Source organism: Schistocerca piceifrons, chromosome X (assembly GCF_021461385.2).
Source record: "Schistocerca piceifrons isolate TAMUIC-IGC-003096 chromosome X, iqSchPice1.1, whole genome shotgun sequence".
Classification (NCBI taxonomy): domain Eukaryota; kingdom Metazoa; phylum Arthropoda; class Insecta; order Orthoptera; family Acrididae; genus Schistocerca; species Schistocerca piceifrons.
The window spans coordinates 279,360,508-279,378,813 of record NC_060149.1 but is presented as its reverse complement, the minus strand read 5'-3'; the positions used below and the strand labels follow the sequence as shown (position 1 = coordinate 279,378,813).

The following is an 18,306-nucleotide window of genomic DNA, read 5'->3' as shown; positions in this document are numbered from 1 at the left end:
TTTCTGATTGGCTGTATACGCTGTTTAATAACACGTTAATTGTACAATACATAGACCCCTACTGCGCTCGAAAATGGCCTGTAAGACTGAAATTGGCCAATAGTGCAAGATATAATAAAATGAGTTCTTGTGAAAAAAAAAGCCGAGAAGGAAAACTTCACAAATGTCCTTTAACAAATATTCGGCTGAGGTACATCGCATGAAGAAAATTATTACTGCATCTGCGAGACAAATGAGATCATCAACTGCAAATAAAACTTTTGTGCTTAGTTACACGGTCAGTGTGGCCTCCGTTTGGTGACACTAGTTGCACATGGGAAAGATCTTAAGGAAGCACCCCAAGCTGTGCGGAGAAAAAGAAAACTGCGGTATTCCATGCAAGGATTCTAAGCAAGATATGGCTGCCTGCAACTTCGGTCCCCGTTAAATACGTTTCGTGAAAGCCTAATAACAATAATTCGAGGAAAGTAATGACACCCATTCAGACGAACTGAAGAAAGAGGAAGGCGCAAATTATACCCTAATCACGCACCTCCGTCGTACGATGCACAAAAGCGGGCGGAGAACAAGTTCAGACGCCGATGATGTGTTTTTCGTGCATCATTTCCTGTGCATGTGCACAAGGTTTCGTGGCAATGTAGGAGTCATGACGTAAATTGAAGCAGCAACTTAGAAAACGCACTTCAGTATTTTGAAATAAGCCGGTTGTTGTAAAACGTCTTTACTTCTAAATGCTACTTTAGGATCCATCCGTTGATGAAATCTCTTCTCACAGTAGCTTTTTTTTCCATTTGTGGCACGACACGTTTGAAGTATGTATTCCCATTTACAAGTCTGTGGGAGTTTACACAGGCACTTGATGACATGTTTGCTTGTGTGCTTTTGTACCGCTCTTTCTCTGCAGTCCATGCCGAATATAAACAGAAAACTGGGGGCAGAACACCGTACAGTAGATATTACATCCAATATTTATCAACTCCCACAGAAAAAAAAAAAAAAAAAAAAAAAAAAAAAAAAAAAAAAAAAAAAAAAAATTTGGTTCAAATGGCTCTGAGCACTATGGGACTTAATATCTGAGGTCATCAGTCCCCTAGAACTTAGCACTACTTAAACCTAACTAACCTAACGACATCACATACATCCATGCCCGAGGCAAGATTCGAACCCGCGACCGTTGCGGTCGCGCGGTTCCAGACTGAAGCGCCTAGAATCGCTCGGCCACTTCGGCCGGCACTTCAGTTACAGCAGAAACCGAAACGCCAGGCCCACCCAGCTGAACACGGAGAAGTCGGTCTTCTTTGAAGTCTTCGAACCACCTAAACTCTGTCTCACTAGGTAATGGCGCTTTACCGTGCTAAGTTTCAATGGCTGTATGGTTTAAACGAACGCAGAATTTTATTGCGCCATACTGATCCTATAGCGTCATCTCCATTGCTGTGCATGCGAAATGCAAAGAGCGTCTACAAAATAGTGCATTACTACTAACCTACCCATACGAGTGTGTTGTGACCTATGGATATTAAACACAAAAATCCGCTCTTTCCAAATATTCGCAGTACAGATTGGAAAGTGTAACGGAAGCTACAATAAAAAAGCAGTCTCAGTCTGTTATTTAACCATCGTGCTTTTACAGTAGCGTTGGCGGTCGCGTCTCTGAATGTGAACTGTAATGAAAACCTGACCGTTAATTAAACAAGAAATCATCATTACCATCTTTTCTTCAGTTCACAGAATAGGCTGCACGGATTACTCCGGAAACCATCTTGTCCTCGGACGCGCAACATTTCACTGTACAGTGGGTTTGTTGTTCATGACCATTCTAGACAGACGATCTTGCTGCATACTTCCTAAACAGTTACAACAGTTAACATCATATTTTTTTTTAAATTTTGCTTTCGGAATCTAAAATCTGTAGCTCATGTCTTATTTCTATGTTTCTTATTCTCTCCATCAGCGTGCAGCCTATGACTGTCCTGAGAAATTTCATGTCAGCTGACATTTTTTTTCGTTTCGTCTTTCTTCCAGAGTAAATCATCATGTAACTGCACCGCTCAATTTACTGACAGCATCTCTCTCTCTCTCTCTCTCTCTCTCTCTCTCTCTCTCTCTCTCTCTCTCTCTTCCTCCCGCCGCCCAACTACGACTGACAGGGAGATAGGAATAATGACAAAGATTCTTATTCTTCTTGTGCGTATCCGTTTCGCATGTTGATCGCTATCATAGTTATAACAATTTTCCTTATTCTAAAAAGTTCCTCGCTCGTGTGTGACGTCGCTGTCCTTTAAGTTTCCGAGTCAAGATGATGTTCTTCCTTGTCGTCCTCTTTTTCCAGGTATTTTACCTTGAAGTATGTTCCTCAGCAGTTTGTACTTGTTCCATTCCACATTACTTGAACGAGATATTGAATTTTTCTGCATTTTGCTGTGTTTAGGACTTCTTTTTGTTTCGTAATATTGCGGAGGATGTCGTTGTTAGTAATTTTATCTGTCCATGGAACTCTTAGCATGCTCCTGTACAGCCACATCACAAATACTTCAAGTTGTTTGCCTGTCGTCTCGGTCCAAGTCCCAGATTCATCTCCATAGAAAAGGGCGATGAACACATAGCAACGCAGAAATCTTAATTTTGTTTCGATTGAAAGACGAGGGCTCTTGAGCACATCAAGCATTATACAAAATGCGGCTCTGACTTTCTCGATACTGAATTTAATTTCTTGCGAGTAATTCTACTGGTTATTAAGGTTAGCTTCCTGACATGTGTATTTACTTGTGGAATAAGTTTACCTTTATGTTTGGATGAGAATTTGGTATGTCTTTCCTGCTTTCTTTGTTTGACTTACGTTGATTTCTAGCTCATAACGCACACTACTTTTGTTATTTCGAAATAGAAGAGGCTGAAGACTATTTCAGCTGTCAGCAAATACTACAGTATCATCAGTGTAGCGGTTACGATCACTTTATCAGAAATAATGCACGCAATGCCAATACACGGCACAGCACGCAAACGTCGACTGTTTCTTATGACAGAGGCGGTTTCGGTTACCTGCGGGTTGGCAAGCAAACCTTGCAGAGCGTGTTGCGCCGTGGTGCAGCGTCCCCACACAGGGAAGGCTCGCTTTGACCATTCATTCGCCGGCCATCTGCACCCGCGTTTGCCCTTCACGTGGTCGCAGTTTTCCGTTCCGACTGGATAAGTGCGAAAAGTTCGTTTGATCATCGAATGGGATGCAGCCGGCGCTCTGTATACAAAAGCGCGCGGCCAGAGTGTAGCCACCGGCCAACTTCCGGGTGCGCTACGAGCTACATTAGCTACAGAATACCTCGGTTTGCCACTCGCGCAAGCGCCCCCCCCCCCCCCCCCACACACACACACATACATACAGTGACAGAAATGTTACGTTCATCTACAACAACGTATTCACGAACTGTCATGAAACAAGGCTGCCAAAAGCTTATCACGTCCTACCCACTTTGTATTCGGTTCGTGCATAAGTTCGTAGCATTTTTGTTTCGCATGTTGCTATTCCGGTTGCTACGAGTTTATTTATCGATTGTTTATTTACAGATCAGTGTTGCTATCAGAGTTTACATATTGTCATTTGGAGATAGTGAATGGAACTGTGGGCGCTAGAAATTAAAACTGTGCGAAGTGGACAAATCGGAACATTTCCGATATATTCTTCTGTTGGAGTTCAATAGAGGGGTGAGAGCAGCGGAGGCAGCCAGAAACATTTGCGCCGTGTATGGAGATAATATCATTGGACAGAGCACGGCAATGAAAATGGTTTTCTCGTTTTGACATTAGTGACTCTCCATGTACCGGAAGACCTTCGGGATTTAACGAAAATCGTGTAAATGCATTAACCCACAATGATGCACGACAGTGAACTCGAGAACTGTCAAATGTGATGAACTGTAATCATTCCACCAGCGTCCAACATTTTCGTGGAATGGCAAATGTTTAAAAATCGGGTGTATGGGTACCGCATGCTCTAAGTCAAAATCACAAAAATCAGCGGGTAGGCATATGTGCATCTCCGCTTCATTGCCATTTATTGGCACGTGAACAACACCGACCATTGCCGGCCGCGGTGGCCGAGCGGTTCTAGGCGCTTCAGTCCGAAACCGCGCGACTGCTACGGTCGGAGGTTCGAATCCTGCCTCGGGCATGGATGTATGTGATGTCCTTAGGTTAGTTAGGTTTAAGTAGTTCTAAGTTCTAGGGGACTGATGACCTCAGACGTTAAATCCCGTAGTGCTCGGAGCCATTTGATTTTTGAACACCGACCATTCCTATACTGTATCGTTACTGGTGACGAGAAATGGCGCCTTTATGGGAACATTAAGAAAAGAAAGGAATGGTTGAGGCCAAACAAACCAGCAAACTCCCCGTACAAGAAATGTTTGCATCTGGTGGAGCAGCAACAGTGTGGTGTACTACGAATTGCTTCCACGATGTGTGGCCATCACTGCTGAGATTTATTGTGGACAAATGACTCGCCTTGCACACGCCGGCCGGTGTGGCCCAGCGGTTCTAGGCGCTTCAGTCTGGAACCGCGCGACCGCTACGGTGGCTGGTGCGAATCCTGCATCGGGCATGGATGTGTGTGATGTCCCTATGTTGCTTTCGTTTAAGTAGTCTTGAGTTTTGGGGGACTGATGACCTCAGATGTTAAGTCCCATAGTGCTCAGAGGCATTTGAACCAGCCTTGCACACGCAATCCAAGAACATCGCCCAAGAAGACTGCGTGAAGCGATGCTACTCCACGTTTACGCCCAACCGCATTCTGCTAGACTGACAAAACACGCTATACAAGAGTTGGGAAGTCATTCCGCAGTCACCTTATTCACCTGATCTTGCGCCCTCAGATTTTCAACTTTCCTCCGATCTCCACTGAACAATCTTCACGGCACTTCCTTTCCGGATGAATTTGAGCTCCGAACATCGTTCGACGAGTTCTCCGACCCTAAAACCACGTCATTTCTACAGTCGCGGAATCGAAAAGCTACCACAACGTTGGCAGGCTGTTGTAAATAGTGAAGGAGAATATATTATTGATGACTGAAGTCTCTTGTTTTTTCTATCTGTTGTGTGTATTAAACGCTACGAACTAATGCACCGACTTAATATATCCTATTCAAACCTCATCACCTCTGCTTCACGACTGCAACCTACATCCATTTGAACCGGCTTATTGCAAACGAATATGTCGTCCATAATGAACTACTTATTAAGAGCTGCGACTGTTTAGATACAATTAATTATTGGTTTACTACTTCAGTCACTATTTTTCTTCAAACATCATCAACAGCGCTATTTTCCGAACGGACAACACGTGTGGAAAACAGAAACAAACTCTACTATAATGAAATATCACTCTGCAGAAGAGTTGATCAGAAACTCCCTGGCAGATTAAAACTGTGAGCCGGGCCGGGATTCGAACTTGGAACATTTGCCTTTCGCGGGTAAGTGCTCCACGGACTACCTAACCAAGCACGGCTCACGGTCCGCCCGCACAGCTTCACTTCTGCCAGTACCTCCTCTCCTACTTTTGAAAAGGTAAAGGTCTCAGCTTCGACTCCTGCTCCGTAGCACAATTTTAATATTCCAGGTAGTTTCAAATTAGACCATGCAAAAATACTCTAACCCACCTGAAGATTTTGATATGGCCATCGAAACGCGTAGTGATGTTAAAATGGTTGAAGCTGTATACAGACAATTATCTGCTTATTGCAGAGAAGCCTTGGCCTCTCTCAACATTTTTTACTCCTCTGAATTATCAAATTGACGCATCAAGCTGTGTCTTATCAACCAATCCCTTCTATTAGTCAGGTTGTGTCATAAATTCATCCTTTCACATCTAGATTCAGGACTTCCTTATTAATTGCTCGATCTACCCATCTTCCGTAGCAGCACGTTTAAAAAGTTTCTCCTCTCTTCTTGTCTGAACTGTGTATTGTTCGTGTTTCACTTCCGCACAAGGCTACAGGTTCAGGTAAGATTTCCTAACCCTTATATTGGTATCTGATGTTAGCAAATTTCTCTTCCTCACATACGCTTTTCTTGCTATTACCGAACTGCATATTATTTTCCTCCGATTCAGTCACATCGCTTATTTTGCAGCCTAGATAACAAAACTCGTTTTCTACGTTTAGTGTGTTATATCCTAACCTAACTACAGAGCATCATCTGATTCCATTACCTTTGTTTTACTTTTCTTGCTTTTCGTCTTATAATCTGTCTGAAGATTAGATGGGTAGATCACATAACTAATGAGGAGGTACTGAAAAGAACTGTAGAGATGAGGAGTTTGTGGCACAACTTGACTAGAAGATGGGCTCGGTTGGTAGGACATGTTCTGAGGCAGTATTGGAGGGCAGCGTGGAGCGTAAAAATCGTAGAGGGAGACCAAGAGATGAATACACTAAGCAGATTCAGAAGGATGTAGGTTGCAGTACGTACTGGGAGATGAAGAAGGTTGCACAGGATAGAGCAGCATGGAGAGCTGCATCAAACCAGTCTCAGGACTGAAGAAGGCAACGACAACAATCTGTCTTCAAGGCATCATCCATTCTGTTCAAATGACCTTCGAAGTCCTCTGCCATTTGACAGAATTATGTCAGCCGCAAACCTTAAAATTTTTATTTGGACTCCATGAATTGAATTCTCTTTCCAAATTCATCCCTGGTTTCCTTTGTTCGCTTGCTCCAAGTACAGACTAAATAACATCGTGGATAAGCTACAACACTTTCTCACGGGTTTGTCAACTAATGCTTACTTTTTATACCTTTCGATTGTACTTCGTTTAGCTGATTCAAACCTATCGCAGAAATATCTAATTTCGTCAACAGTTTTCTTTTAGCTATATACAGATACAGTTGGCGTAACGGTGTCCTCATTTACTACTGCTTCATTATGTTCTCCTTTATTTTTATTCCGTATTGTTCCACTATAGGCCCATCTTTCTCCACGCTACTGTTGCTTCTTTACCTACATAAGTGAAAGCGTTTTACATTCACGTGTATTTGCCCTCAGCACCTTGGTCTCCTGCCTTCATGCCGAGGGAAGTTGTGCAGAAGCTAAGACAACCGCCTGTTGATAGCAAGGAGGAGGAAGGTTGTCTACCGTGCCGTCGACAATGAGGTCATTAGAGACGTACACGGCTCGGAATCGACAAGAACGCGGCACGAAATCGCGCTTGACCTTAAAGCGACCAACTCAGCGTTAGCCTTAATCGATTTCGGTAACTGATTCTATACATGTAATTCCGCATGTTCGGGTGCGGATTTGAACCTTAGTTTTCTGGAATGAGGCCCAAACGCCTTAACGTTTGCGCTCTGTCACCCAGTAATAGTCTCATATTTGAGAGGAACCGGAAACGAGTCTTGATGGGATCACTCCGATTTACCGAGCGAGGTGGTGCAGTGGTTACCACTCTGTCTCGCATTCGGGAGGACGGTGAAACAAACCTCCGTCCTGTCATCCTGATTTAAGTTTTCCGTGATTTCCCTAAATCGCTTCAGGCAAATGCCGGGATGGTTCCTCTGAAAGGGCATGGCCTACTTCCTTCCCCTTCCCCATCCTTCCCTTATACTATGGGACCGATGACCTCGCTGTTTGGTCCCCTCCCACAAATCAATCAACCAACCAATTACTCTAATTTTGTTTTACCCTGCTTCACTGAATCCACTCCTTTTGTATCAGGACACAATTTCTTTTTTTGCATCGTCTAACTGCTCCTTGTATGGCACAAATCTGTTAATGGAATTTTGTACTTCAAAGAAACAGAAAAAATTCTCTCTTCATATAATTATAACTTTGGTTTTTCTGCTTCCTTCCATAAGTTCTCATTGCTCAACACAGGTCATTTACTGTCACCTCTACACAGATAAACCTAAACAAGTACGCTTATAATCGACAGAGTTTCTTAAAAATACTAAGTACGATGGGAGATTTGATAGTTAACTGTTTGCCACTCATCGCAAATATAAAGTTTTAGTGATGTCACTGTTTTATTGATACTATAGCACAGGACACTACCGTCTGATTCTTGTTCTGTTGTTGGCTTACCAATGATCTGAGCCTATTTCACTTCTCAAGACGACAGTTCAAACTGCCGAAACCGGTAAAGTGAACCAAATGAAGGTTTTCTTGTGAGGCTGACGACTGGCTTCGTCTTTGTTGAAATATTTCTGCACATGCTGAATAATATAATAATCACACTGGCACGTTTGAGTGACTGATATGTATTTAAAGTCACACGTAACATGCAATTCTCATGTATCCAATTCGGAAGCATAACATACTGTGGACGTGCGTGTTTAGTTTCGCATTCTCTGTAACTGTTGTGATTTCCGTCTGCATTTACAGCAGCCGACAGAGCTCCGAATTGATATCTTATCTGAGCAACTGTAATAATGGTCTAACCTGCACTTACTTAGTTTACTCCAGTCTCTCCTCGGGAGGCTGAGAGGCCGCTGTCGTCTCCGGAAAATTCCAGTTCACGAGTCTGAAACAAAAAGAAAAACACTCCTTTTACTACACGTATCGACGTTTCTCGAATTTCAAAAGGTCCTGGAGCTAACGTTCTATAAAGAAAATAGGGTGCGAATACTATCTGCTTTCTCGTGCATAAGAGAGAACGTTGTAAGTAGTCTGAAAAGCGAAATCGCTATCTACTGTTACACGTGTACTTACATTTCATATCCTTTCCCGTAACTATAATTTTAGGCAGTTCGTGGATAGCGCGTTTTGTTTGGACCTATATACGACAAATCTTCCCAGTGTTATCTGGGGCTGATACCAAGACCATAAAGTCCAGAACCAGGCACACCACATTTTCAGAACAGCCAGTTACCTGAAAAACAAAGAAGCTGGGTAACCTTAGAGCTTGAATTATAACGCCACAGCCATTGTTAGACTTCTGACGTTGTCATTACTGTTGTAATCCGCACTACAAGGGAAACAAACTGACTAAATGTATCTTTAAGGAGGTCTAACATTTGACAGTGGATTACAAAAAAAAGGACTATTCACAATAGTGTACATTAATAGTCAAATGACGTTAACGGAAACCCTCAGTCTGAAGTTGAGGGTGCAGGTGGAACTTTCGAAGAAGGAAGGAAAAAAAGAGGGAGGGGCTGGAAGATGCACAACATATATAGAACGAGAAGTACGTCTTGCTTACGAAGATATTCAAATCAATTAGCGGCAACAAAGCGAAGTCGAGACACTTGTTGGTGAACACCGCCCACTTTCGGCATGCAATGAATTTTGGCGATCCCTCTTCCCACATCTCCCATTACCACTCTTGCACTTACAACAATACAGGGAGTGTTATACGGGAAGTGTAATGTAATTTGTTCATCCAGTTTCGCCTCAAATGACGCGAGAAGGCTCTCTACGTAATGCCGAATCCAGAAACCGCTTATCAAGAACTATGCTATGCAACAGTTGCGGTGTCAATGAGGGTCTCTGCTTCTAGGCCGCATAGCCTTCGACTAAGATACTGTCTTCCCTTTTTTACATATATGATGATTACATTAAAGCCCACAGCCTAGTATCTAAAATGAGCAATGCTACTGTACTCTACAGTTCTGCTTTGATTTTCATGTCAGGCAGTATAAGCTATATTCAACTCACATCCTGTCCAGAAGTGATTTACACTCCTGGAAATGGAAAAAAGAACACATTGACACCGGTGTGTCAGACCCACCATACTTGCTTCGGACACTGCGAGAGGGCTGTACAAGCAATGATCACACGCACGGCACAGCGGACACACCAGGAACCGCGGTGTTGGCCGTCGAATGGCGCTAGCTGCGCAGCATTTGTGCACCGCCGCCGTCAGTGTCAGCCAGTTTGCCGTGGCATACGGAGCTCCATCGCAGTCTTTAACACTGGTAGCATGCCGCGACAGCGTGGACGTGAACCGTATGTGCAGTTGACGGACTTTGAGCGAGGGCGTATAGTGGGCATGCGGGAGGCCGCGTGGACGTACCGCCGAATTGCTCAACACGTGGGGCGTGAGGTCTCCACAGTACATCGATGTTGTCGCCAGTGGTCGGCGGAAGGTGCACGTGCCCGTCGACCTGGGACCGGACCGCAGCGACGCACGGATGCACGCCAAGACCGTAGGATCCTACGCAGTGCCGTAGGGGACCGCACCGCCACTTCCCAGCAAATTAGGGACACTGTTGCTCCTGGGGTATCGGCGAGGACCATTCGCAACCGTCTCCATGAAGCTGGGCTACGGTCCCGCACACCGTTAGGCCGTCTTCCGCTCACGCCCCAACATCGTGCAGCCCGCCTCCAGTGGTGTCGCGACAGGCGTGAATGGAGGGACGAATGGAGACGTGTCGTCTTCAGCGATGAGAGTCGCTTCTGCCTTGGTGCCAATGATGGTCGTATGCGTGTTTGGCGCCGTGCAGGTGAGCGCCACAATCAGGACTCCATACGACCGAGGCACACAGGGCCAACACCCGGCATCATGGTGTGGGGAGCGATCTCCTACACTGACCGTACACCACTGGTGATCGTCGAGGGGACACTGAATAGTGCACGGTACATCCAAACCGTCATCGAACCCATCGTTCTACCATTCGTAGACCGGCAAGGGTACTTGCTGTTCCAACAGGACAATGCACGTCCGCATGTATCCCGTGCCACCCAACGTGCTCTAGAAGGTGTAAGTCAACTACCCTGGCCAGCAAGATCTCCGGATCTGTCCCCCATTGATCATGTTTGGGACTGGATGAAGCGTCGTCTCACGCGGTCTGCACGTCCAGCACGAACGCTGGTCCAACTGAGGCGCCAGGTGGAAATGGCATGGCAAGCCGTTCCACAGGACTACATCCAGCACCTCTACGATCGTCTCCATGGGAGAATAGCAGCCTGCATTGCTGTGAAAGGTGGATATACACTGTACTAGTGCCGACATTGTGCATGCTCTGTTGCCTGTGTCTATGTGCCTGTGGTTCTGTCAGTGTGATCATGTGATGTATCTGACCCCAGGAATGTGTCAATATAGTTTCCCCTTCCTGGGACAATGAATTCACGGTGTTCTTATTTCAATTTCCGGGAGTGTATTTTGCATTACATTATTCAGGGTGGACAGAAACAGTCTGAAAAGCTTGTAAGGGTGTTGCAGGGCAGGTTGTACTGAGAAATAATTGTTAAGAAAAAAGTTCGATACGTTGTGCCGTTATCGAATTAACTAGCGTTGAAGTTAGCCAATCAGGACGCACAAATTCAAGCGGTAGCCAAACGTGTTCTTCATTTGGTTTCCTAAAACCACACAACACTGCGATACAAAAATTGGGCATGGGAGGGTAGTAACGATCGAACCCGAGCCGAAGGTTCAAATGGCTCTGAGCACTATGGGACTTTAACGTCTGAGGTCATCAGTCCCCTAGAACTTAGAACTACTTAAACCTAACTAACCTAAGGACATCACACACATCCATGCCCGAGGCAGGATTCGAACCTGCGACGTATCGGTCGCGCGGTTCCAGACTGTAGCGCCTAGAACCGCTCGGCCACCCCGGCCCCGAGCCGAAGGCTGAGCAGTCTCTTGCGCTATCATCTACGCTATGACAACTGACACTAAGAGTCGACAGTATAAACATCGCTGACCGGACATCAAATTTGACATCAGATCAGATAGTGAACTATGTTCAGGACTCAGCTCTGTTGTATAACGCTAAACTTGGATCCACCGAAGCAGTTTCAGATTTCATCTTAGGTAGCATTTAACGTGCGTGGCAACACGGCTATCGACACGATTACTGTGGTTCGACAGCAGATATTTATCGTACATCGTAGATACGCAGTAGTTATTATCGAAGGTGTAGTGCTATGTCAAACTGTTCTCATTACGAGAAAGAATTGCTGCTAGAGATTGTGTTGGGCCAGTACAAAGATATAATTGAGTGCAAAAAAGCAGATGAAGTCACTGTGGCCAGGAAGGTAAAGGCAGGCAGGGAAATTGCTGTTGACTTTAATTCTCTTGTAAGGCCGATACCTTACGGACAGCTCTGAAAGCTGTTGCTGTGTCTGCTTTAAACAGATCACCAACCACTATTCGAAAGGTTCCTGTGGGGTAAAATTTTAATGCTAACAATAACATGCACATTGAAGTCAGTGGCTGGTTTCATTTCATTGGCTTCATTAGATAGTCTTTGCGCCTTAGTTCCAACTGCTCAAAAGCACTTTTCCACAATAGAAGTCTCAGTTTAAATGAATTGTTATTTAAGAGTGTCGCCGCTTCTTTCACAAAGCATTATGGGTCGCCGCGAAACTCTAAAGTGCGTCAGAGCCCTAGTATGGTGAAAGTTACGGTGATTCTCGTGTACGGCTGTGATTGTGTTATCGTAACGCATTACGTCCCTCCACGGCAGACCGTCAATGCACAGTGTTACTGTTCGTTTTTGGAGCATCACCTGCGACCAGCTTTGCGAAAGAAGCGGCGACACTTTCTGCGCAACCCAGCCATCATTTTGCACGACAATGCGCTGGCGCATACAGTGCAAGCTGTCGCTGTTCTGTTCGGTCGATGGGACTGGGAAGTACTGTACCATCTACCATGCTCCCCGGACTTAAGTCCTTGTGACTTTGATTTGATTCCGAAGATCAAGGAACTACTTCGTGGCATTCGCTTCAGAACTGTTCTAGAGATTCGACATGCAGTAGACTGCCCCATTCGCACCATCAACAGAACAGCCTCTGCTAACAGTATATTACGCCTTTCACACCGCTGACAACGGGTTCTACACAATGCTCGTGACCACTTTGAGGGACAGTAATAGGTGCAAACATGTAATTCTTTTGTATGGGTTGTGTATAAATAGTTGCCACTATTTAAGTTCCAACCGTCATCAGTCCCCTAGCACTTAGAACTACTTAAACCTAACTAACCTAAGGACATCGCACACATCCATGCCCGAGGCAGGATTCGAACCTGCGACGTAGCGGCCGCGCGGTGCCAGGCTGTAGCGCCTTTAACCGCTTGGCCACCACGGCCGGCAGCACTATGGGACTTAACATCTATGGTCATCAGTCCCCTAGCACTTAGAACTACTTAAACCTAACTAACCTAAGGACAACACACAACACCCAGTCATCACGAGGCAGAGAAAATCCCTGACCCCGCCGGGAATCGAACCCGGGAACCCGAGCGCGGGAAGCGAGAACGCTACCGCACGACCACGAGCTGCGGACCCAGTTGTAGCACAAATTCCTTACCTACCATACTCTACATTTACATAGAATCGTCGTTTCTCTTATTGCAGTTGCATTTTATGTTTCATGTGCCAGATCGCGGGTGGGCGAGAATAAGTCCGAAAAACAAGCAGCCTAATCTAACCTGCGACGGGCTTCATTGAGTGTGTAGTCCATTTAATTCTTTGTTTTGGAGAGGTTTGCTATCTTTCGTCTTGTCTTCTCCCACACAAGTTCAGATGAGCAGAGTACAGCCTTCTAGCGGAGTTCACCTAGGTGGATGTATAACTGTCAGCTTTATGCAGTCTTAGGAACTTTTTTTTTTTTTTTTTGTCTGTTACTGTATCTAACGAGCATTACGTTCTGGAGCCCTCTCTACATTCGTGAACAATATCTTCATGTAAGTAACTCCCAACCAACGTCCATTCATGCATCGTACCAGCAGTGCACGGACCAGTTCAGAAACCTGGTGGCCTGTCTAAACATGCGACGTAGTGTTCTGGATAACACGTTGACCTTTATAAACTGCTTTTCGCCTCTTTCACCAGTGAGCAACCTCATTGTTCCAGGGGTATTCGAAAGTGATATTTCGTGGAGTACTTATTTTATATCTACAGTCCTTCGTTGGTATCGCCTGTTTCCCCTTGCTGCATTTGTTTGTAGAAGGGCCATGTCCTGTGAGGAAATGAAAGACTGAGAAAGACTTTATTTCAACATTTCTTCAACATCTGGAAACACTCTATATGCCAATATTTTGGTTTCCCAAGAATTCCCCATATTCTGCCAAAAAAAAAAATATTTTCAGTTGACTTCTTTTATTGTAAGCGTAACCTCTCCTAGTAACTCTCTAATTAGCTTCAAAATTGCGTGTGCTATCGACACCTGGTCTCCCAGTAAGTGATGTGGTAAAGTCTGAGACAGATGTTATATAAGAACACCCGTCCGCCCATCCTGCTTTAGGTTTTCTGCGATTTTCCGAAATACCTTCAGGCGAATGCCGGAATGGTTCACGTAAGTACGGAAGGCAGATTTCCTTCCCGTCCGTATGTGCTAATGCTCCGCCTCCGGAAACATTACACACTGGCCTTATATCCTACCTCGATGTGATAAAGCGCCCGTTTTAAATAGCACAGTTTAGTGATCTTTGCGAAAACTATGTCCTCGAATCAGCTGCTGATCTCACGTGGATGACAATATCCTCTTTCTAAGATGAGTCCCATTCTTCTGCAGAGTCCTGCGGTTATACTTACACAATATAATCGGCGAAGTGTTACACATCCTTGGAGATCTGTTACTAAGTTTCTTCTAGTAAATGTTTCACTCTTAGAGATTACTTGCTTTATCTACGTTTCATGGTGACTCGTATTCAGATACGGCTTTTCTTTTATCTTGCGCTCGCCATACTATAGTAACTCAACTTCAGGAACTTCACGACTGTAAAATGTTCCAAGTAATTAAAAAAGACCTTATTCGTCGTTGTTATATTTCGTTTCCTTGCTGCATTCTATACTCAGATGCAACAGTTCGTATATGTTTCTTACGAAGACGTGCCTTAAGTATATCTTCCTGCGTTACACGGCGATCCTGACTACAGTTTCACCTGGGTTCGCCGAATTATCTGCTGGTCGATTACGATGCCGCACCACATTCTACCACACAAACACATTTCGAACACTAGCCAATTTACTTGAAAAGTTTATAGTCTAACTAGCATAATACTTAGCATTTAACGATATACCAACTAGTTTCATTCAAGAAATCTTAACTACACACAAGAAGTCTCTTTTCCTACTCCCCCCCCCCCCAAAAAAAAAGAACCATGAAATACCAGTTCCGCTTATCGTAGCGCTGCCGGGATTTTTATTTGCTCCGGGTAGTTGTCGTCGCTTTTATTTGGTCTACCTCAGGAGTCGCCGTAATAAACGCTCTTATCGCTAATGTAACAGTTTACATGTGCAGTTTCGTACTGGCTGCCCTTACTTTATACGTATAGCCCCTTACGGAAGGAATTAGTGTTATTTAATAAGTCCTGCACACTTTCAATTCCTTTCCTACACTCCACGTGTCTTCTGAAATTGACTATGTCTCAGATAGGGAACTCTGACATTTTGCATGTTAATTTTCACTAGCCGATCCGAAATCCCATTAACCTCAAATTGCTAAGAAGCAACATTGCTCTTTGAATCATTACTGTATAAGATGCCTACTTTCAATCTGTATCTGTCTTCAGCTACATAATTAAAAACAGCTCACGAGGTCTCTCACGCCTTTACATTACGATGATACACTCCAGTGTGGTATTTAATGTCTACTGTAATGGCCACAGAAACATCATACTTCAGTTTTTTCCTGAGAACAAATATAAGTCCTTCCAGTTTCTAATGCGCATACAGTGGTGTAATTACTAACGGCGTGATTTGCCACAGGATATAAGGGCAGCCGAAGCGATCCGCCTACAGCAAGATAGTGGTTATAGTAATTGGGCACCTACAGTGCACGTAAGAAACCTTCCTGAATAGAAATGAAAATAGCTGCGCTCTTTAATGGCAGCGAAAGTAGCAGCAAAACGCGCGCTTCTGGAAGTTATCCGTTAAACAATATTGTACCGCAAATTTCGAGACTTACCTGTAAAACAAAACTATGTTAATGAGCGTTTCTAATGTCAGTTTTCCACACCTGTTGCAGGCACTGTACTAGATTAATCAGAACATGGATGCCAAAACAGACACAGAGTTAATATCAACTGAACACTTACCTAAGCACAGCGGTCAAGAAATTAGTCACCTCCAGGACCACCACGTTAATACCGCCTATTGCGGAGACGTAGTCTCCTACACTTCCTCCACCCCCAAACCCCATCCCCCCCACCCCCACTCCCTCGTTCCATATTGTCCCTCAACACCATCTATGGAATTACGATCGAGTAATTTATTAAGGCAGTCGTGATACGGCAGGGTGCCAGTATCCGTCAAACCTTGAAAGTATGCGTGCGAGTCGGTGAACACGATTGTTGTTATTCTGAAAGACGGGATTGTCCACAGCATATCCATCATGGAGATGCAGAGGACAGTGCAACACTTGGTTACCAAGTGAGGGTCCCACACTCCATTCCTTGTATTTCCACGGATTAACCCTCAGTGGAAGGATGGGACCGGGCTGTACGCAGCCTCGTGAAGCCAACTGACGAGCTGCCTAATTGAGAGGTAGCAGCTAGAAGATCGAAACGCCGACAGCGGTCGGGAGAGTGGTGCACTGACCCCACGCCCTTATGTTCCGCATCCGATGATGAATAACAGAGGATGACACGGCGGTCGGTCGACTGTCGCCTGGATTTCAGGGCCTGATGGCTTTTTACCATCTCCAAATGTCCATTGCACTCAGGTCCCTTCGAAATATACGCTCGGAAACTCGTTGAGATGGGCCTGCATTCACTGGCGGTAGCGATTCCTTTTGTGTTTGAAATCGACATAGGGTGACACTTATCTAGTCCCTGATAGTAAGGATATCTATTCGAACACCGTTCTTACGCCGTGTTACACCATATTTTGCAGACATGCCGGACAGTCATTGATACAACCAATCACGCAACTAGATTCAAGATAATCATGGGGCGTACACACACGATAGCTCCTTTTTTTTGCCATTCTGTCACATCGCGACGTCGTCCCAACTTACTGCGCTGATTTCACATAACCGACTGACACATAGACACTACTTCACTGCCATCATTTAAGTCAGCGGTGGAGGGTCACATGATCGCCTGGTTCCACCATCTGCAGCTCTCCAAAGCGACCAGAGTGCTGTTTTAATGAGAGAAGGCGGAGGGGCTAATATTTTGTCAGAAATGCTTACCTAGTAGCGTATAGCCTGGCGGCGGCGATACGTCGCAGCATGGACTCCACGGGATCCCATGCATTGGGAAGCCAACTTGATGCACGACCGCTGATCCGCCGCTCTCAACTCTCTGTCACTGGTTGGAGCAGGATTTACGTGTGCATCAAACCGTTCTGACAAGTCAGATTGGTAGGGCGCTGCACTGTAGGTCGCCTATGGGGTGGTACAAGCGAAAGAACGGACGCACATGATCGAACAGCAACTTCCTGCATCTACATCTCCATACATACTCCGCAAGCCACCGTACGGTGCGTGGCGGAGGGTACCCTGTACCGTCACTATTATAGGCGTTTCCTTTCCTGTTGTACTTGCACACAGAGTGAGCAAAATCGAATATCTATATGCTTCCGTGGAAGTCGACCATTCACCTTCACTACCACAATCCTCACATGCTCTTTCCATTTCATATCGCTTTGCAACGTTGCGCTTCGATATTTAAACTAGGTGACTGTGTCAGGTAGGACACTGATAATGCTGTATCCGAAAATTACGGGTTTGTTTTCCAACTCATCCACATTAATTTACATGTTTCTACATTTAAAACCAGCTGCCATTCATAATACCGACTAGAAATTTTGTCTTGAATCATCTTGTATCATCCTGCATTGTTCGTCTGGGAGGGTTGATAGCATACATATCACGAGCCTCATATTGTGTCAGTATACATCCCCACGTGGAAATACCTTCACCACATGTTATAAAGGTGCCCTATTGGCAAACAGAATGGCGCTGTTCTGGCGCCCGTAACTCTGCATTCTGTTGTGTCATACGGAGAACAGAGCTACTCCTGTGGGCTGTGGAGCGATGGCAGCTGATCACCTTATACTGGCTGTGAACCTGGGTAGTAGGCTGCCCACATGCCGTTGTCCCAGCATTATATTGGTGCGTGATTTGCTGCACTGTACCTGTCCACCGCTTCTATACTCTGCAACAGCCGAACCTCATCTCTGTCATTAATATGTAGCTGCCCGTGGTTGTGACTGACGGCGACGGCTTTCCCCGAATCGTGAAACGACACAACACTGTTGATACGGTGGCATGCGAAGAGCATTGTTTTTGCATGACCTCGTATTTGGTAGTTGGGCAGCCACGGTCTGGCCGTGCTCAAACTCGCTGATGTCGCGCGTCTTGTCCATCGTGCGCGTGACAGTCACGCCGACATATAAATAAGGTCTGATGACACCCCAGCCACGT

The 18,306-nt window shown here is 45.1% G+C and overlaps 1 protein-coding gene across 2 annotated transcripts in view; it reads right to left on the bottom strand.

Annotated features, from left to right (window-relative positions):
- Positions 1–18,306, bottom strand: part of LOC124721168 (plexin-A4) — a 996,057-nt gene that overhangs the window by 805,512 nt on the left and 172,239 nt on the right. For both annotated transcript variants that reach the window (XM_047246003.1, XM_047246004.1), the window contains one exon: positions 8,438–8,509. The gene's annotated coding sequence lies outside the window, so the exon portion shown is untranslated. The remainder of the gene's footprint in view (positions 1–8,437; positions 8,510–18,306) is intronic.